Raw genomic sequence first — 21911 nt, 5'->3', positions numbered from 1 at the left:
CCGAGCCCGCGGACGTCAAAATCCCACCGCGTGCATAATTTTTTGGATGCGGCAACCCGCCTTGCGTTAATCATATGCAAGGTAGGCGGTCCCATCCAAAAAATGACTTAAATGACCGTGCGTAGTATTTATGCTTCCGGGCAAAAATGACGCACGCCCAGGAGGCGGAGCCGGAAAATGACGCACAGCCCGATTTGGGTAAAAATTAACGCTTGGGTCAGGGCAAGCGTTAAAATGGGGCAAACACACCTGTATTTAATCAGAACACACAGAAGCAACAGCAGAGCAGCAAAAGGGAGACATAGAGGTGATTCTCATCCAGCGTGCATGGAGACGCAGAGCCCAGCAACAACAACAGCAGCTACCACAACACCAGCTGGGACACCAAAGTCAGCGCAGGAGAGAATATTCCACACCAGAACAACCCTTCATGGCCTCTGGGAACTTGTCATCATCCAGAGGTACAGGTTGAACTGGCAGGCCATTCAGCAGCTGCTGCGAAACATAGAGCCACAGTTGGCACCCACATTGCTGACACCCCGCACCATCCCAACAGAAACCAAGCTGCTAGCTGTACTTCACATGCTGGCAAGTGGCTCTTTTCAAACAACTGGTGCCCTGGTTGCCGGAATATCACAGCCATCGTTTTCTGCCTTTTTGCCCAAAGTACTGGATGCCATCATTGGACTCACACCCCGCCACATCCGCTTCCCAAACACACTGCAGAAGCAGCAGGAGACAAAACAGGGGTTTTACCTCATTACTGGCTTCCCACACGTCCTTGGTGCCATCAATTGCACACATTTATGCCTTGTGCCACCTGCTGCAACTGAACACCTCTACCGCAACAGGAAGCACACACATTCCATCAATGTGCAGGCCATTGTCGATCAGCAAGGATTGATCACCAACATCGTGGCAAAATATCCGAGAATGTCCATGACTCATTCATCTTCTGACACTCTACCATCAATCAGCACTTCCAGGATGGACGTTATGGCAATGGACTACTTGTTGGTAAGTACAGAAACCTACTTATACACACTGCACAGCAACCCTCTAGGACACACAACACATACACTACAACAGCAGCATGTCGACAGGAACACACTGAGGCCGTGACATCGCTAGCCATGTTTCATAGGTCTGCATTGAACCTGTCACACATCTGAAATTAGTGTACAGTCTAATGCTAAGACGTCAATGATCACAACGTTTGGAGTGGTTTGCCTAATTGTCACCTTGCAAAATGTAAGCGTCTCACTGATGTTCAACTAAATCCATTCCATAAGTCTAAAGGTATGGGATGTTCAGGGTACATTGATGTGAACGTGTTAACAACACTGTCAAAATCAATCTGTGTATGGAACTATCATCTCAACCCCAGTGAAGACACAGGGACACCTGTATCACAAGTCACAATGCTAGGGAGTGCACACTGTAGTGCAAATTCCAAAACATACTGCTGACAACCTGTCAGCAGCCAAACACTCGTTCAGCCAACGAAACAACACAATGCAGATGTTACATCCTACAAGCCTAAGAAGGAACACTATAATACAAAAGAGTCACAGACAACACAAGACAACTACTACCATGCAAGGTGATTTCAATGGGGCAAGCTACATCTACATGATCCCATTCATTTTCTTTTTCAGATGATCAGGGGTATGGGATCCATCCATGGATAATGACACCATTTGGCAACCCAAGCACTGCAGCAGAGCGTGCCTACAATGACACACATAGGAGGACAAGCAGCATAGTTGAAAGGACCTTCGACATCCTCAAGTCGAGATTCAGGTGCCTCGACATCACTGGTGGTAGCCTCCTATAATCCCCTGAAATGGTCTGTAAGATCATTCTAACATGTGCCATCCTGCACAACATTTGCATAAGAAGGAACATTCCCCTCTTGGAACCAGAGCCACACATGCCTGAAGAGGAGGAAGAGGAGGATGGTGGCCTGCAACATGAGGGGGAACAACAAAAACACGGCTGCTGGAGTGCGTAGGCGCCAACATACCGTGAAAGTTTTATTTTAAAAATAATCACCATCACCACTGTATTAACTAATTTAAATAAACACTGATACTAACCACCATATCATGGTCTGGCTAATCATTTTTGCCCACCTTTTTCTCTAACTATCAGAATAAGAGTGTAGCCTCATGGAGCATTGCTGATATACCGATCAGGACACAGAAAGTCCCAAAGCAATTGTGATGCGTATCATACAGCAGTCACATACACACACACTGTAAATGACATATATCTTGTACATTTCACCTTTGAAGGGCAATAGCAGAGGACCACACCTATTTCACACATACATGTTGGCAACATGGTTCATCGCAGCATATAGCACACAACTAAGACACCATCACTCAATAAGGGGAAAACAAGCCTCATACTTGAGGCAGTTGATGTGCTATTGCATTGGTAACAGGAATGTATGACTAGACCCTTGACAACAGTAAGTCCAACTGCACTGATCTTTGCAAGGACTATCTGTGACTAGAGTTCATATAAGCAGAACATAGACAGCACAAGTGCCACACCTATGACAAGCATTGCGCACATGACATTCCATGTACATGTCAGCCCATTTCCTAGCTCCTGGTCACAACCCACCTATCTGAAGAGGTCCCTGGAATGGTAATATGTGTACCCAGATATTCCCTCCTCTACACACACAGACTAACAATAGTAATCCAGTGTGCTACACCTTTTCCTATGTGATGCCATTGTCATAGTACATCTGACTACATGGACATCAGGCCAATTAATACACTGGTTTGAAGTTTCTAAGCCCTGTTATCACCTGTAGATTGCTTCCCATGTGAAAGGTACTGTTGGTGATTTGAATTCAAATCTCACAAACAGGAATTGTGAGAAACTGATTCAGCACACACCTGTGATCACCTCCATGCACACCACCCATTAGAACATGCACTACCCGCTGATGCCTGGAACAGCATAGAAGTTTCCATTTTGACAAGTACACCGTTATGCATTGCTACCAATTAAGCCGTGTAACACAGCCCTTGGGTTTATATGTCACCTTCAAAAACACAGGACATACACAGTTTTCCATGTCAACTGTCTTGTTCTTCCTCCGTCCAGTCTTAGTCAGACCACTGATTATGTACCTTGTGAAATTGCTGGATCCAGATTGACCCAGCATCCTGTCAGCCTGACAGGCACCGGTCTGTGTGTTACCCTAAAGGTTCCTTGTGGCTACATATGTACCACACTTACGTTAGCAAACCTCTCATTCCTCTAAGGGTATTTTGTCATGTGCTTCATCAATGCATATCCAAATACATTGTATAGCATCATCTGCTTTTTAATTGTACCATATTAGTATAATTGTCTTTGAATACCAAAATCATGGCCCATCCCTTGTCTGGGTCTCATGTATGCATGACCGACAAAGTGTGACAGTGTACTAGGGCCGTACGCAGGGATTGGGTATGGTGCCTCCAGCAGAACCAGCTACCTCTGATAATGTGCATGAAAAGTCCACACATATTAGGACCCTGACAGTTCACATGCTGAATCACATTGCTCACAACATATTGATGGGATGTGCATGCTGAATAGCTGCTACATTAATCAACACAGAGGCTATGATGTTCTCAGATGCAGTGGGAATTTCACAGGCCAACCTGTGTACAAATGTTGTAATGTCACCTGCTGGAACATGACACCTGAGACATTATCTCACTCAGCACACCAAGGTTGCCCTGTTGACAGTCTCATTACACGTTTTCAGTGACAGGGTGGGACCATCCCCATGTAGGTTCTCATGTCCTCATCCACTTTACTCACATTGATCTCCGAAGGTTACTCAGTAGATCCAGGAATAGCTGCCACTGACTCATGATGAGACCTGGACGTAATTGTGACAACATACACCCCTAAAAATATACTCGATCAACATTGGACCACACACATGAACAAGACACCTCTGTGCAATTGATCACTGGAACTATGTGGGCACGTGCTGCCTCGTCTGCTGGTCCACCACTGCCACTGGATAGTTGTGGCTCAGTCATATGACCACAACTGTGGTGTCATATTAAATTTGTGGTTCACCTTTGGCTGTCTGGGCCAATGGCATGGTACACACTTCGTCTATGCATGTGCCTGACTCACTGTGGGTTCACCAACAAGTGCCTAGGAAGCAGTTACCCAATTTCTAGGACATGGGATGGCCAACTTGTGGACCATTGACATGAACAAGCATCTGCCATCTATCCGGTGCATGCTTTGTCATTGGTGATGTCGACGTTACCCAAAATCTTGAAAGTGCACACAACAGATGTTGCTACATGTATGACTAGCACATGTCCTCTCTCATTTCCACAATGACTTGCATCTAAGGTTTGGACACCTTTACTTCACATTCATACAAGCATATTTGCAATAATGCATCTTGTGATGCACACACACTGGGTCGACTAATACATTAGTAGCCACTGCACACACATTGAGCTATAGGCATTGAGGTATTGTACTAATGTGCGTCACCTTGCTGTCCTCTCCTGATGCCAAACATGCCCAAATTGTGCAATACATATATTTAGGCCACACATATGGCCATCTAGTGCGTCAGCCAAGCGTGAAAATCCCGTTAAGGGAGTAGCGGATCATGGTCTGCAGCAGTATGATGTCTCACATGTGAACATACACCATCAACACCAAAGTGGGTGCAATCAGCCTATCTATGTTGTGTCCCAAATGTAACATTACATTAAAATGAAAAAAAAAACAGTTCATGGCCGGAACATTTGACGCATACGGGTCAAAAAATGATGCAAGTGCATTAAAAAATTATGCTTATGCCTGAAAAACGACGCATAATGACCAGAAAATTGGTTGTGTTAAGACTATTTACAAATATATAGATGCAGCCTAATTTGTACTCCTGTGCGTCAAAAAAAAAAAATAACGCACATACTGTATGCGTGAAAAAATATGACGCATAGCGATAAAAACGGCGGTCATTTTATGCAGGAAGTGATGTAATAGGATGTCCTGTTTACAGATTATGTACAGTGGTTGTACTTTCACTTTCACTTTGCAGTCTCTGATTCTTCTAGACTGTGTGGCTGTGTTCTGAGTGTTGTCCAGTGAAATTGTGTTTTTGTCTCCTGTGTGCTCCATTACTTGTTAGTTTGTGAAATAAATATTGTTGTTGTATACTGTCTGAGTGTATTTTGTGTACAATTGTCCAGTATTGTATTGTGTTTGTTGTTTGTGGGAGTCTGTTGTGGGGAGTGCTAGTTTGGGGATAGTTGGGCCCTTTTAGTTGTTAAGTTTCTTTTTTTGTACTTCTACTTTCCCCCTTTTCTCCTTTGTTCTTCTTTATCCCCTATTCCCCTTTTCGGTGCTAAGATGGTGGGTAGGCCACGTATTGGCAGGATGGGTGAGGAGGAGCTTGGGGGGTTTATATGGCTGGTGTGCCATTTCCTCCCACTGATGATCGAGGCAGGGTGATACAGGGGTATCACACTGAGGCGCAACGTATCCGATGGGGAAAGGTCCTGCATCACTTGCAGCGCGTGTATGGGAGCCAGAGGAAATGACCACCAGCTAAAGCACCGCTGGGCTGACCTCATCACTACGGAGCAAGATCTGCTGGACCACCTGGGAATAGTGATTGGTGACCCTGTTGGTGAGTACAAATCATGTAAATGTGCACAATTAAAAGCTCTGTAGTGACATCAGATGATTTGTACAATATCTGCCGGCTAAGTTGCTGACTGTGTGGAATGCTTCAGAAACATAAAGGGTCATTGATGGACTATGTGAAGGACCACAATTGCTAGCTGTCAGGAAGCACTTGTTCTGCAAACTTACAGAATACTTTTGCTTAATGTAATTTGGTGCCGCCTTTGTGTCAGACAGCAACACAAATTAGGAGCCAATCATGTCTATATAGGTCACATTTGGCAGTGAAGTATAGATTTTCTAGAGTATTGGCAACCTTTGTTGACGCAATAGCTAGACTGACTTTCTAAACACTACATGATGCAGAAATTGAGTGCTGGCTTCACATCAATTGATGATAGCAATGTGGCCCAGACATATGTCTCATGTGTGTCTGGTGAGTGTATAAGGAAAACGGTTTTGGAAGATCTATGAATGTTAGGGATTATTGTGGTCCTTCATCATTTGTATACATGTCATATCTGGATTTGGAAACATAGGGAAAAGGTGTAAGGTGTCCTCAGCTAACATTCTACACTGGTATTTGGTGTTTGGTGTTTCAACTTTTAGGGATGGCAGGACAAAGGTATGCACATGGGTTCATATCTCTATGGTTGGTGCAAATCACCATAGCTGTGCCACATCAAATGAAGAAACTGTAACAACATGAGGGCTAACAAAAGTCCCTGCCCCTCTGTACATTGTACCTATGTGTCATAAATGTGTTATGGCCACATAGGCTGTTTGACTGGTAATGCAGTCCTCAAGTAAGCAGGCTTTGGATGTATCTCTTGGATGCACATGATGAGACGAATACACACCATCATTATGTCTGCTCACTAATGACGGAGCATGTTTGCTATCACATGATAGTTAGTGCCACTGCATGTGTGCAGATATGTGTGTAATTGTCACAGGAGACCCATGCTATGTACATGTTAGCAATGCTATATTGGATGCAGCATCATCATGTCTGAGTGGCTTTAATTACTTATGTCATCTTACACATAGTTTATGTCTTTGGAACTATTCGTCAGTGCAGAGATTTTGAGCACATTTCTTCCTTTCATGCCTTACAAGTGGACCGACATCCTACACTGTGGGCGAGGTGGTTTCATTTGAGGACCCTGACAACTCCAGTAAGGGTTGATATGTCTGTTATGTGTTGTGTTTGCTGGTGATGTGTGATGGACTCCTGTGTGTTGAACACATAGCAAGGTATGATGCGCTGGTCCATCATTTGTCTTGTTCCATGAGTGGGATTTAATTTTCTAAGCAATTTGGAGTTTGCCAATGCTTATCCTATTGTGTTATCTAGGGATTCTAGGTCATTCCTGTAGGCCCCGCAATGTGAACCTGGGTGAGTCATGTGGATAACACTTGTATCAACAAGAGTCGCACTGGAACTGATCTCAGATTTAGGGGGTCATTCAGACCTCGGCGGTAAAAGGCTCTTACCGCCGGTCAGAAGACCGCCATTCTACCGCCGCGGCCGTGGTAAACCGCCACGGTCATTCTGACCCACAACTGCCAAACCGCCAAAAACCTGACATCCACGGAAGGCCGCCTCATCAGCGGTCAGCAATAAACTGGAGATGACCAAACCTCCACCGTCACGCCAACACAAACACGCCCATGCCATTACGACCCACGAATCCAAGCGGCGGTCATTTAACCGCGGTATTCCATTGGCGTTACACACCGCTGCGGTCAAAATACACACCCAGCTCCAAAACACATTGGACAATTTGAAATACACACACCTGATACACATACAAACACCACTCCCACACATCCAATCAACTATAAAACACACACCCACATCACCCACAAACCCCCACTACTAGAAATTCGGAGAGAAGGCGAGAGAGAGAGAGAGAGCACAGCTATCGAAAACCCCAACACACAGAGGAACACAACATCATCACCCACACTACATCCACGCACAAAACACCACACACCACCACACACACCACACTCATCACCACAAACACCACCCCACACCACCCCATGGCACCCCAAAGACACCCTAGGTTCTCGGACCAAGAACTCAGGGTCATGGTGGAGGAAATAATTAGGGTAGAGCCCCAGCTATTTGGCACACAGGTGCAGCACACCACAATAGCCAGGAAGGCGGAGCTATGGCAAAGGATCGTCGACAGGGTCAACGCTGTGAGACAGCATCCCAGAAACCGGGAAGACATCCGAAAGCGCTGGAACGACCTACGGGGGAAGGTGCGGTCGATGGTGTCAAGACACAACATCGCTGTGCAGAAGACTGGCGGCGGACCCCCACCCACTCCACCCGAATTCACAGCATGGGAGCAAGAGGTCTTGAACATCCTGCATCCTGAGGGCCTCGCTGGAGTAGGCGGAGGAATGGACTCTGGTAAGTCTAATCCCAACTACTTCACCCCCCCCAACCACCAGCATGCCAACCCACACCCCCACCCTCACCCCCAGCCCCCCAGCACACACCCTCCCTGCCAATGTCTCACCAGCACAACCCACCCAACACAACACCAATCCCTGAATGCCAACACAAACCATGGACACCCATCACCTAAGCATGACCACTGCACATACCCATCCCCCCCCACAAACCACCCTCACAACTCCTCCCACAAGGGAATGCCAGCACTGGGGGACAAGGGCATCCACAAATCGCACGCCATGGCACACACAGAAGCTATAACCATACTCTTTTACCCCTGCAGGGCCCGAACGCCAACACACCGGCCAGGAGGGTCCAGATTTGTCCATCCCGCCCCCAGACCAGGCCCCCAGTGATGACAGCAGCTCTGTCGACCTAGGACCTGATGACCAGCCCGGACCATCGGGGACCTCTGGACAGTCGGTTCCCCACACACAGACACAGGCCACAGCAGACCCAACCCCCTCTGGGAATACCAGCACAGCTCCCACCCAGCGGGCCCATGCCTCTGTCTCCAGGACGCGTCAATCAGCGGTGTGTCCGCCACTACAGGGCACCCAGGCTGACCCACCACCCCAACAACAACAGGGACCTGGGGGCAGTGGTAGTGGGCACACCGTCCAGGGGACAGAGGCCCGGGGAAACAGGGGAACTGGGAGGGCTGCTGTGCGATAGGGGGTTGACCGGCCCAGGGAACCCACTCTCCAAGAGGCCCTCACCACCATCATGGGAGCATATCACCACTCCCAGGAGATGATGGCGACGGTACTGGCCAGGTTCCAGGAGATCCAGGCACAGCAGGAGGAACGGTACATGGGGTTCAGAGACGAACTCCGGAACATCGGTACCGCAATGGGGACCATCGTCCTGGCACTCAACCAGATAGTCACCACATTGCGGGACCATGTGGTACCCCAAAGGGCCCCTGTCACTAGCCCGGACGACGAACAGCCTACCACCTCCGCCAGCGCTAGTGGACAGGAGGCCCCCACACAACGACAGGCCACCAGAACCCCACCTCCTGCTGAAGATCAACCACCCCGCAAGCGGAACCTGAGATCACACAAGAAGACAGAGTAGGATGCCAAGACCCCCGCCAGCATAAGATACCCCCTGATGTCATCCCACTGTCCCACATTGTCACCCTGTCCAACCTTGAACTGCCCCTGCTCCATCCTTCCACAGGCATATGGACAATGCACCTGTGCTACTGAGAACTGGACTCTGCCATGGACATTACTCCACCCCCACCCATCACCGTTTTACTATCATGGACCTATATGCAGCACTTAAAATAAATCACCAATTGCACTTCAAATTTCAGGAGTCTGCTTGTATTCTTTACAAATGTATTACACATAACGGTGCAATAATGTTCAGTTACATTGTGATGAAAACATACCAATGTCAATAAGCATTAGTCCATGGGCAAACAAAGCAGAAGTCACGCTGTGGGTCATACAGCTCTGAAAAGGGAAGGGAAAGTCAAAAATCAGTTAAAAGGAACTGGGGGGAAACACAGAAAGTAGAGATGCAGGAGGCCAGAAGTAAATGTAAAATGGCATGGGTGATTCTTACCTGTGTGCTACTGAAAATACTGTTGTATAACTGTGTCCCTGTTGTCTGTGTCGTCCCCGTCGTCTTCCTCCTCTTCACTCTCCACAGGCTCCACAGCTGCTACAACACCACCATCTGGACCATCCTCCTGCAGGAAAGGCACCTGGCGTCGCAATGCAAGATTGTGAAGCATACAGCAGGCCACGATGATATGACACACCTTCTTTGGTGAGTACATTAGGGATCCACCTGTCATATGCAGGCACTTAAACCTGGCCTTCAGGACCCCGAAGGTCCGTTCTATAATCCTCCTAGTTCGCCCATGTGCCTCATTGTACCGTTCCTCTGCCCTGGTCCGGGGATTCCTCACTGGGGTCAATAGCCAAGGCAGGTTGGGGTAACCAGAGTCACCTATTAGCCACACACGGTGTCTCTGTAGCTGTTCCATCACATAAGGGATGCTGCTATTTCGCATGACATACGCGTCATGCACTGACCCAGGGAACTTGGCATTTAGATGGGAGATGTACTGGTCAGCCAAACAGACCACCTGGACATTCATCGAATGGTAATTTTTTCTATTTCTGTACACCTGCTCATTGTCTTTTGGGGGTACTAAAGCCACATGGGTCCCATCAATGGCACCAATGATGTTGGGGATATGTCCAAGGGCATAGAAATCACCCTTCACAGTGGCCAAATCACCCTCCTCAGGGAAAACAATGTATCTCCGCATGTATTTCATCAGGGCAGACAACACTCTGGACAAAACCTTAGAAAACATAGGCTGAGACATCCCTGATGACATGGCCACTGTTGTCTGAAAAGACCCACTTGCCAAAAAATGGAGTACTGACAGAACCTGCACCAGAGGGGGACATCAGGTCTGGCTCCAGCTGGGCACACAGTTCATGTATAGTGGCTCGGTCAAGTCGGTATCGAAGTATAATATGTCGTTCTTCCATTGTCGACAGGTCCACCAGCGGTCGGTACACGGGAGGATTCATCCTTCTCCTCACAAGTCCCAGCGGACGGTGCCTAGGAAGGACAACATGGAGCACAGAGTCAAGCAACCCACAGGTACGTTCACCCAGCTTGCACAGTACACGAATCGCTATGCATTGAAAGGCTTGTATGAGTGGCAATGCAAGGCCTAGGCCTGTGTGACACAGTAGCAATTAAGCCATGTGGGCCCTTGTAATGGCGGCTGCCTGACCTGAGAAGTGTGACAGTGGGATGTGAGGTCAACGCGCTGGCGTGGCACACCGTGGCGGTAGGCGGTCGAAGACCGCAGTGCGAAGGCGCATTGGTTAACATTGCACCCTATGGGTCTCAGGAGCCAATGACGATGTGCGCCGGCGGTCGCGGTACGCACCGCACCGGTACGCACCGCCGTGGGCGTGACCGCCATTTTCTATCTGCTTAATCACTCGAGACCTGATCATCCACAGGAGAGGACCTATACTGCAAGTGCTGCTGTGACCTCGGTCTGGAAGAGAAAATGGCTGCTGCGACTGGGGAAAGGGCCCCTGCCTTCACTTCAGAAGAGTTGGAGAAACTTGTGGATGGGGTCCTGCCCCAGTATGCGCTACTCTACGGTCCTCCAGACCAACAGGTAAGTACACTGGGTGCACGTTGAATGGGCTATGCCTGGGTTGTGTATGGTGGATGTAAGATGGTGGGGTGGGGAGCGAATGAGGAGTGCAAGGCACGACAGATGAGAGCATGTGCCACATGGCAGGGTTGGGGAGGGGAGGGCAATCACATCTAACATGCAGAAAAATGTTGAAATTTCCTTTCCCACCCTGTACATGTCAAATAGGTCAGCGCCCATCAGAAAGTCGACATTTGGCGTGCCATCGCCAAGGAAGTCCGGGCCCTGGGGGTCCACAACAGACCAGGGGGACCAGGAAGACCGCCGAGTCACTGCTGGGGATGGCCTCCCAACGTAGGAGGGGTGCCAGTCGTACCTTGACCCCCCTGATGTCCCGGATCCTGGCGGTGGCCTACCCCGATTTGGATGGGCGCGTGAGGACATCACAGCAGACACAAGGGGGTGAGTACCAGCACATTCTGCTATCTTTACGCGCAGTGGAGGTACCTGGGTGGGGGAGGAGGGCTGTGGGTGACATTAGGCCAGGGAGCTTTCTGTAGTGTAGTCCCCTCCTTTAGGCATGGCCCTGTGCCCCCACCCCCCACCTCTGTAGGGTGCCAAGTACAGCAATCCATGGTCCAGCATCACCCATGTGTGCATTTGTTGTCCATAGACCTGTAGGCCTAGTCACAAGTACTGAGTAGTGTACCCCGATTGCGCGGCGTAGTGCTGGAGGCTCCTGTGTCTGTCCTCTCCGACAACGGTGTTGACAATGCATGCACTCAACCTGTCTTTATTTCTCCCCCCACCCTTTTTCTTTATCTTCTTGTGCATGTGTGCATTAGCATCATCAGGCGGAGGAGAATTGGCATCGGAGCACGAGGGAGCTGCAACTCACAAGGCCCCGGTGGGCCATGCTACAGACACTGAGGTCACCAGTGATACGGAGGGCGAGGGGAGCTCCACAACGGGGACCCGTGGTGACACCAGCGACACTGACACGTCCTCGGAAGGGAGCTCCCTAGCGGTGGCGGCAACATCCGTGCCCCCCGCCTCAACAGGTACAGCCGCCACCCAGCGCACCAGCTCCGCCCTCCCAGCAGCCCCTCAGCCTTCGCTCCATGCCCGCTCGCCCAAGAAGGCAGGCATCTCCTTTGCCCCAGGCACCTCAGGCCCTGCCCCAGTTACCCCTGCTGCCCTCAGTGAGGAGGTCATTGACCTCCTACAGACCATCATTGTTGGGCAGTCTACCCTTTTGAATGCCATCCAGAGGGTAGAGAGGGAGGTGCATCGGAGCAATGCATACCTGGAGGGCATTCATTCGGGTCAGGCTGCCAATCAACGATCGTTCAATGCTCTGGCCTCAGCACTGACGGCAGCCATTGTCCCTGTTTCCAGCCTCCCTTTTCTAACTGCCTCCACCGTCTCCCAGTCTCCTGTTCCTCAGACTATCCCATCCACAACATCAGACCAGCCTGCACACACCTCAACACCCAAGGGCAGCTCATCCAGATATAAGCACCACAGATCCCACAAGCATTCACCCAAGCAACATCCAGATGCAGCCATGGCAACAGTCACTACCACCTCTGTGTCCCCCTCCTCCTCGTCTCCCTCCCCCCTCCCTGTGACATCTCCACTCACACCTGCATGCACACCACCATCAGCCAGTACTTCCATCACCAGCACACCCTCCAGTACAGTCCGCACACGTGCAGTCACCACCCCCACTGCCATTTACACGTCCCCTGTGTCCTCTCCCACTGTGTCTGTCACCCCCTCTTCCAAAACACACAAACGCAGGCAGCCACCCACACAACAGCCAACCACCACACGACAGCCTACGTTACAAGCACCTGCACCCATAGACAGCACACCTGACTCTCCTACAACCACATCCTCTCCCTCCACTCCCATACCCACTGCACCTACCCTTCCCATTGCTCCTAAAAAACTTTTCCTCTCCAAACTTGACCTCTTTGCACCACCTGACCCACCCCCTCCATCTGGTAAGAGTCCGAAGAGCACCTCAGCCACCACCAGCCCTGCATCAAGTCTGACCATTGTGCACGGGTTTTGGAGTCCACCCTTTCCCAGCACAGATACATCGGCCAGCAGCAAGGGAACAGCCAGCCCCCCCCTGGAAAGAGAACCTGTAAAACCAAGGCCCGCCGTGAGAAGGCTGACACGGCTGCCCCCAAGGAGCAAAGTCGTGGCCCGTCACCTGCCACAACATCAAGGGCAGGCAAGGGCCAGAGAGCCTCATCGAAGGAGGGCAAGGGCAGCAGGGCGGAGAAGTCAGCCAGCAGGGGCACAGACCAGGAGGGCCCCACAAGCCCCATCCCGGGTGTGACGGAGGACACCCACAGGCCCAGGACTCCGTCACAGGATGGTCCAGCAACTGCACCGTCGGAGGGCGACTAAGCAGGGAGTGCTGGCCAGGTCTGGCTCCCTTGATAGACAAGAAAGGCACCGCTGAACAGGGCCCCGCCGTGAAGACAGGCACCGCTGAACAGGGCCCCGCCGTGAAGACAGGCACCGCTGAACAGGGCCCCGCCGTGAAGACAGGCACCGCTGAACAGGGCCCCGCCGAGAAGAAAGGCACTGCTGAACAGGGCCCCGCCGAGAAGAAAGCCACCGCTGAACAGGGCCCTGCCGTGAAGACAGGCACCGCTGAACAGGGCCCCGCCGTGAAGACAGGCACCGCTGAACAGGGCCCCGCCGTGAAGACAGGCACCACTGAACAGGGCCCCGCCGTGAAGACAGGCACCGCTGAACAGGGCCCCGCCGTGAAGACAGGCACCGCTGAACAGGGCCCCGCCGTGAAGACAGGCACCGCTGAACAGGGCCGGGCCGAGAAGAAAGGCACCACTGAACAGGGCCCCGCCGAGAAGAAAGGCACCGCTGAACAGGGCCCCGCCGTGAAGACAGGCACCGCTGAACAGGGCCCCGCCGAGAAGAAAGGCACCGCTGAACAGGGCCCCGCCGTGAAGACAGGCACCGCTGAACAGGGCCCCGCCGAGAAGAAAGGCACCGCTGAACAGGGCCCCGCCGTGAAGACAGGCACCGCTGAACAGGGCCCGCCGAGAAGAAAGGCACTGCTGAACAGGGCCCCGCCGTGAAGACAGGCACCGCTGAACAGGGCCCCGCCGAGAAGAAAGGCACCGCTGAACAGGGCCCCGCCGAGATGAAAGGCACCGCTGAACAGGGCCCCGCCGTGAAGACAGGCACCGCTGAACAGGGCACCGCCGAGAAGAAAGGCACCGCTGAACAGGGCCCCGCCGTGAAGACAGGCACCGCTGAACAGGGCCCCACCGAGAAGAAAGGCACCGCTGAACAGGGCCCCGCCGTGAAGACAGGCACCGCTGAACAGGGCCCCGCCGAGATGAAAGGCACCGCTGAACAGGGCCCCGCCGTGAAGACAGGCACCGCTGAACAGGGCACCGCCGAGAAGAAAGGCACCGCTGAACAGGGCCCCGCCGTGAAGACAGGCACCGCTGAACAGGGCCCCACCGAGAAGAAAGGCACCGCTGAACAGGGCCCCGCCGTGAAGACAGGCACCGCTGAACAGGGCCCCGCCGTGAAGACAGGCACCGCTGAACAGGGCCCCGCCGTGAAGACAGGCACCGCTGAACAGGGCCCCGCCGAGAAGAAAGGCACCGCTGAACAGGGCCCCGCCGTGAAGACAGGCACCGCTGAACAGGGCCTCGCCGAGAAGAAAGGCACCGCTGAACAGGGCCCCGCCGTGAAGACAGGCACCGCTGAACAGGGGCCCGCCGTGAAGACAGGCACCGCTGAACAGGGCCCCGCCGTCTCAAGCACCGCTCCGCTGGGCCCTTCCTGTCAAGCACCGCTCCGCTGGGCCCCGCCGTCTCAAGCACCGCTCCGCTGGGCCCTTCCTGTCAAGCACCGCTCCGCTGGGCCCTTCCTGTCAAGCACAGCTCTGCTGGGCCCCGCTGTCTCAAGCACCGCTCCGCTGGGCCCTTCCTGTCAAGCACCGCTCCGCTGGGCCCTTCCTGTCAAGCACTGCTCCGCTGGGCCCTTCCTGTCAAGCACCGCTCCGCTGGGCCCTTCCTGTCAAGCACTGCTCCGCTGGGCCCCGCTGTCTCAAGCACCGCTCCGCTGGGCCCTTCCTGTCAAGCACCGCTCCGCTGGGCCACGCCGTCTCAAGCACTGCTCCGCTGGGCCCTTCCTGTCAAGCACCGCTCCGCTGGGCCCTTCCTGTCAAGCACCGCTCCGCTGGGCCCCGCCGTCTCAAGCACCGCTCCGCTGGGCCACGCCGTCTCAAGCACCGCTCCGCTGGGCCCTTCCTGTCAAGTACCGCTCCGCTGGGCCCTACCTGTCAAGCACAGCTCCGCTGGGCCCCGCCGTCTCAAGCACCGCTCCGCTGGCCCATTGACAGTGCCGGTTCTGTGTCGAGCTAGTGTTCACGCTGCACTCTGGGCACCCTGCCTCCTCCATGACCAGTGGAGTCTGTAATCCACCTGATGGACTGTGGCTTTGCACTCCCCAGGATGGCACAGTGGGCATGGTGGCCCCTTCGTGGTTATGCCGTCGTGGACTCCTGTGGCTGAGGTGCCCCCCCTTCCCTTCCCCCTGTAGTTTTGTCATCTGATGCCCCTGCAGTGTTCTCTCCAACGGACTCAGGTCTCCTGTGTGGGTTTTGCCCATGTGTTTGGCAGACATTGGCCCACGGACTGTGGATATTTGACACACTGAGCATGACTTATTGACTATGTACATAGCTTTCGCACTGTTCATGATTTTTGCTTTGATATTTCATGACGATAATTTTCCATGACTTCAATGAACCTAATTTATACATAAATTTAAATTAAAATTTTATTGTGTCTTTGCATTTTTCAGGGGGGTTTGGGTGGTGTCACTCAGTTGTTGCTCTGCATTGGTATGTTTATAGTTGGGGGGGGCGTATGTGAGTGCCCGTAACCTTTCGTCCTCCCCCCTCCCCTGTGTCGTAGGTGCAGTACTCACCGTTGTCTTCTGCGCCGGAGTTCGTACTCGTGGTAGATGAGCAGGTAGACAAGAGCTGGTAGGATGTTTAGTTCGGGTTCCATGCTGTCCTCCGTCCTCGTGGAGTGTATAGAGGTGAGCGTTTTCCCGTTCGTAGTCTGTTTCCGCCGTGTTTTTATCGGCGGGGCTCCCGCCCCCGAAAAGGTGGCGGATTGGTGAGTTGTGATACTGTGGGCGGTACATTGTCTGCCGCCTACCTGTTGCCGGTGACCGCCGCGCTGTTTGTCTGTCCCACCGTCGCGGTCGGAGTGTTAAAGTGGCGGCCTGTGTTGGCGGTTCCCGCCAGGGTCAGAATTCCATTTTTTTGACCGCCTGCCTGTTGGCGGGTTGGCCGCCGCTTTATCACCGACCGCCAGGGTTGGAATGACCGCCTTAGTCTGCCTGTCAGACCCACTTTCTCCCAGAATGGGGCTGCAAAATGCTTACCCACAGACTTCTGCTTCCCTATTTACCAAAGTACTTATGAAACTGTAGGGTGAACTTCCTAGCAGCATGTAGCTCCACATGTAGTGCTACAAGTATGTGGCACTTGAGTGCAATGGCCTGGGTGTGCATGCAAATCATGACCATGGGTGTTCTTGCAACTCAGTGTCTTTTGTAAGTCATGCCTTACTGGAAGTATATGATGTGGACAAAGGTCTGCATTTCCAGACGTGTGGCGCTGGGATTTGTCAAGGGTTTGTTGTCTCCTATTTGTTGAAAGACCTTACCTGTGGTGTGTTTGTAGAGCCAAACACATGGCCAGCTTTCTATAGCTTCCTGGGTGTCCATGCTATTTGAAATTGTTTGTTGTTTATCCACCCCCAACCCTCAAACACAGGCATGGGTTTGTGAATAGTGTACCTAGGACTGATGACACAAGTATGTTACACAGACATGTAAATCAGTGAATGTTTGTTTGGAACCTAGTATGCACACTCAGGTGTAGCACATGAGTACTATACTAGCAAGTCCATTTACAACTTGCAGATCATGTGGCCCTAGATTTCCATCCCGTACACTGACATTTGTAGCCCTGGCATTGGCGCTGGATGTGCTGCATAATTGTTAGCTGACAACTGTCAGAACTCTGATGCCAAATTAATGCCAGTTGTTACCCATCTAGTAGGGCTTGGATGTGCTATGTGTGATACGAACTTTGTAGGCTGGCCTGCCATGTACTTCCTCAGGGACATTCAATGATCTGTATGATGATATGAGCTGTTACAAGCACAGTAGATGTACTGTCTGATTTACTTCTTGTGCCATTTCACACAATACAGTTCCTAATGTAAATGTTTTGCCTTTGTCTTCACAGCTGCAAACATGACACCCATCCAGGTCCCTGAGTTCCAGAGGAGGGCAATGCGTTACTAGCAGATCCTGCTGGTAGAGTTGGGGTTCAGACGGATGGCTCGAAGGTACAGGAACGAACGGGCCTCCGGAGCATGGATGGGTTTCCCACAGGGTGGCCCTACTTTGCCCACCACAGCCACCACCAGCACAACCACCACTTCCACCCAGGTGGCACCACTTACAGCTTGGACTCTTGTCCCAACAGCGTCTGCAGTTGCTCCAAGCCCTAGCAGTGGAACACCTTCAGGGCAGCCCACAGGCATAGACTCTATACGCCCACACACGTCCTCAGCTAGTACCCAGACCTCCCCAGCTGCCACAGTTGACCCTGCAGCTTTTCAGGAAATGGAACGCAAAATGGACCGTGTCCTATGGAACATTAGTCACCTGAGCCGGGATGTTCGCCATATGAACAGGCGTGTGCGGTCCATAAAGCGGACCCACCGGAGGGTCAACCTCTAGACTTTTTCAATGGACATGATTCCCTCCCCTCCCTCCTCTTTCCTTGTTCTTATACTTAGGGGGCTTAGTGTTAGGTTAGTATAGGCTGTTAGTTTAGTTAGTGTTAGTGGGTGGGGGTGGGGGGTCCTAATTATTTCTATTTTTTCTTTTTGAGTGTGTAGGTGTTGGCTATGTTGGGGATCTTGTGTGTTTACAAAAAAAAAATACAAAAATACAAAAAAATGTATATTTGTTTAGTATAGGATAGTATGTGTTTAGGTTAGTATCTGTTGTCCTCCATGTGTCCCGTCTCATAAGGGGGGTGAGGGATTGATGTTTAGAACATTTCGTTACATGTGAGTTTAGGTTAGGTTAGTTAGGGACAGTTGAGGGTAATGAGTAGTCAGGGTAGAATAGGATAGGCAAGACTTTTTCCTCAGTTTCCGCTTCTGTGATTACCATTTAATAAATATATAGTGAACTCTTTACAGTATGTGTTAAATGCTTGTTGATCATGGCCTTGGCATTAGTGTACATAACTTTTGTACTAGTACATTTGTGTCCTATGCTACGAACAAATCCCAAATGAGTTGTAAGATTGGCAGCTACCCCAGAGCTACCTTGCAAAGATTCCACCATTTGTTGCAACCATCAATCACAGTTAATATGGATCCCAACGTGTTTTTGTCAATAAGTATGTTTTCTAAGTCACAAACAGTGCTTCCAGACTTGGTATTGGGGGAACAGTTTTATGTCTGACTGCAGTGTGATATTCAAGGTCACCCTTATAAGATGAGTTGTCGTAAGCACTCTTGTAGTATTGTCTTCATGACTCACATAGATCATTTGTGACACTGTTCAGCATGATTACCTATTTGGATGTAAACTCAGACACCTTCATTCATGCAGTTTTTGGAGTGTTTGCTTAGATTTGTGTGCACTGTTATATGTGTTAGTATTGCATGGTGACAACATTTTGTGGCCACTATTTGATGACTTAGATATCCCTTGAGAAAGCATTATTCTGTCCAACACAGCATGATGGTGTATGGTTTCTTACTTCATCAGATATTACCCTCAGGAAGGGCAGAATATGATGCAATCCTGGCCACTGTGCAGATTTATCTGACTACATAATTTCAGGACAGTTGTATTGACAAGCTACATTATTTGACAGGAGGCACATTTCAGTTATCTACTGCACAGTTGATGTGTCACATTACCCAGAGACAGATTTGTTGTGTAAGTGCTATTTATTGAAAAGTGCTGTAGTGCTATATGTACATTGTCCATGATTGTGAGTCAATTATAGTGACATCTTCCATTGTGATCCTACACAAGTGCTGAAGGAAAATGCATTTGACATGCTGGGGTGATGTGCCAGACAGTGCAGAGGGACTGGATTTGCCAGTGAGTAAGTGAGAGACAATGACTGGGCAGGCTGACAAGATAAACAGTGGTTTGCAGAGCAGTCTTTGAGTACAGTTGTTGTAAGACTGGCATGTTACAAAGCGCTGGACCTTAGTAATAGTTGACCATATGGCAGGGACTAGTGCTTCCGGGTACTTTTCCGTGTGAAGGTGATCTGTTCCATGTCTTCTTCTTCTGATGTGTGTGTTGCCTCCTCTGTTTTTGGTGGTGGTGGTTGTGAAGGGGCAACACACACCTCAGCGTTAGAAGACATGGAGTCAGACATCCCAGTCGCTGCTACCTGTGAAGGTCTTAAGGGCAGTACTGCTGCAAGAAGGATCTGCTGATTCTTAAGAATAGCAGCCACATCACTATGGTAGGCAGCCAGGTCGGCCCTGAGGGGGTCATGATTGCATTTGTGCATGCAGTGGAACGTTTGGGGTGTGAGGTGTTGTGTCAACTCCCTTACTGCAGTGGTGAATTCCTTGACAGTTTGTTGTAGTCCTTGCAGGATTGATGTTAGGGCTTGCATGGCTGCTGCCTGATCTGCTGATGACATCATGCACAAACGCACCCCCTCTAGGCTGGCTGACATTGTTTGCATCCCCACCCGCACCTCCTTGGCCAGCTCCCGCTGTACTCCGACTACAGTTCTCTCAGAGCTGGTGCCTGTGTCCTCTGAGTCCTCAGCTGTATTAGAGCTGGCAGCTCTTACAATTGGTGTTGTGGGTGGGTCCGCTGTGATGGCTGCTTGTTCTGAGCTCCTCCTTGTGACTGAAGGTGGGGTCTGGAGGGTTCCAAGGACATCTTGGATGGTCTGCTGGGTGATGTTTGTCAGCTCGTCATCCATGTCATCAGGGCATTTCTGGACAGGCATATCTGCAGGAGGTCCATCATCTTCTGCAATGAAATAGGGTACAATTAGTGTGTCTGTGTTGGGGCATCGGTGATGTGACATGCTTGCCTTGTTATGAATTCACATTGTGATCTTGTTTCCTGTTCATTGCTCCAGTCTTTCAGATGGGCATTCTCCCAGGCCTATGGCCCACCTGCGTGTCACATGTATTGTATTAAGTTATTAGACTTGTCGGCATCATCTCCTCTAGTGTTGTTTTAGGCCAAATAGTGAATTGCCACCTTCTTGTCCTGCTCAAGACTAAGTCCACCTCCATTCTCATGGTGAGGCCTTTCACTGGCTGTGGGTGCTCTGATGGCACTAGCAGCACACTTAACAATCTGGACCTGCCCCAGTCTCTGATCTTTCACATCCACTTATATGTAGTTGGCATGTAGCGTATCCTATGCATAGCATTGTTATGGCACGATATGGATGTTAGCATTGGTAATGTTTACAGCTGATGTTGGGGAATGTGTGGAGATTGGATTGCCCTGATAGTCGTAGCAGTGTCCTATCCCTCCTCTGACTGTGCTGGTGTATGTCAGTGACCAGTTACATGTGTCCTCCCCCTCAATGCTGTTGTCTGAGCAGTATGACATTTGGGATGTTGCACTGTGACCCAGGCACAGGATGGACCCTGGCATATGCAGCATGGGTGTGTCCTTAGTGCTGTGTAGCTTCTACTGTTGATGACATTGGCTGATGTTTGCGGCAACTATGGGAATTCACATTTGACAGGACTGGAGCCTTTGTCTTGTTTCACGGGATTGTTGAAGTTGTCATCCTCAACCCACTAATTTAGGTGTCTATGATCCATGGGGACGTTACTGCCATTGGCTACTTGACCAGCACACACAGCAAAGGTGGTAGCAGCAACTGTTGTCACTGTTACATTCCAGTTGTCGGTATGGCTTGAGGTTTTTAATTGGGCCCTAGTTAATGTAGGGGTATAGTGGCTGATGTGTGACAGGATGTCAGTTTGACATTGTGCCCTTCCCTCCTGGCGTGGCTTTAACTTTGCTCCATCGTTGGCATGGCAGCATGCCCCATGAGACTGTTGTTGGTGTACTGTAATGGTATGCCCCAGCTTCTCTCTGTGTAGGCCATGCCCCCATGCTATACCCCTTTACCCATACCACTCCATGTATATGATGACTTCCATGCCTTTTGTGGTCTGTATCCCCCCTGCTTACAGTTGACATTAGTGCATTTTGATTCCCCATGCGACTTACCCTGCATGTGCTTTGCCTCCTTGTAGTCTGCGCTGTCCTGTCCTTGAATCCCTGTGACGATCTCCTCAGGGATGACGGCTGCGACCATCTCCTTCATCTGGTCCAGGGCCTCCTGGTGTGCTGGACTCCCACCTCCAGTCTGCAGTGCTGCCTTCCTGTTCCTGGCCATCTTTTCCTTGGTCCTGCGCTTGCAGTCATGCCAGCGTTTCTTGCACTCGATGACTGTTCTGAGTACTTCTGCCACACTGTTAATCTTGTCAA

Source organism: Pleurodeles waltl, chromosome 7, assembly GCF_031143425.1.
Source record: "Pleurodeles waltl isolate 20211129_DDA chromosome 7, aPleWal1.hap1.20221129, whole genome shotgun sequence".
Classification (NCBI taxonomy): domain Eukaryota; kingdom Metazoa; phylum Chordata; class Amphibia; order Caudata; family Salamandridae; genus Pleurodeles; species Pleurodeles waltl.
This window is presented reverse-complemented; position numbering follows the sequence as displayed.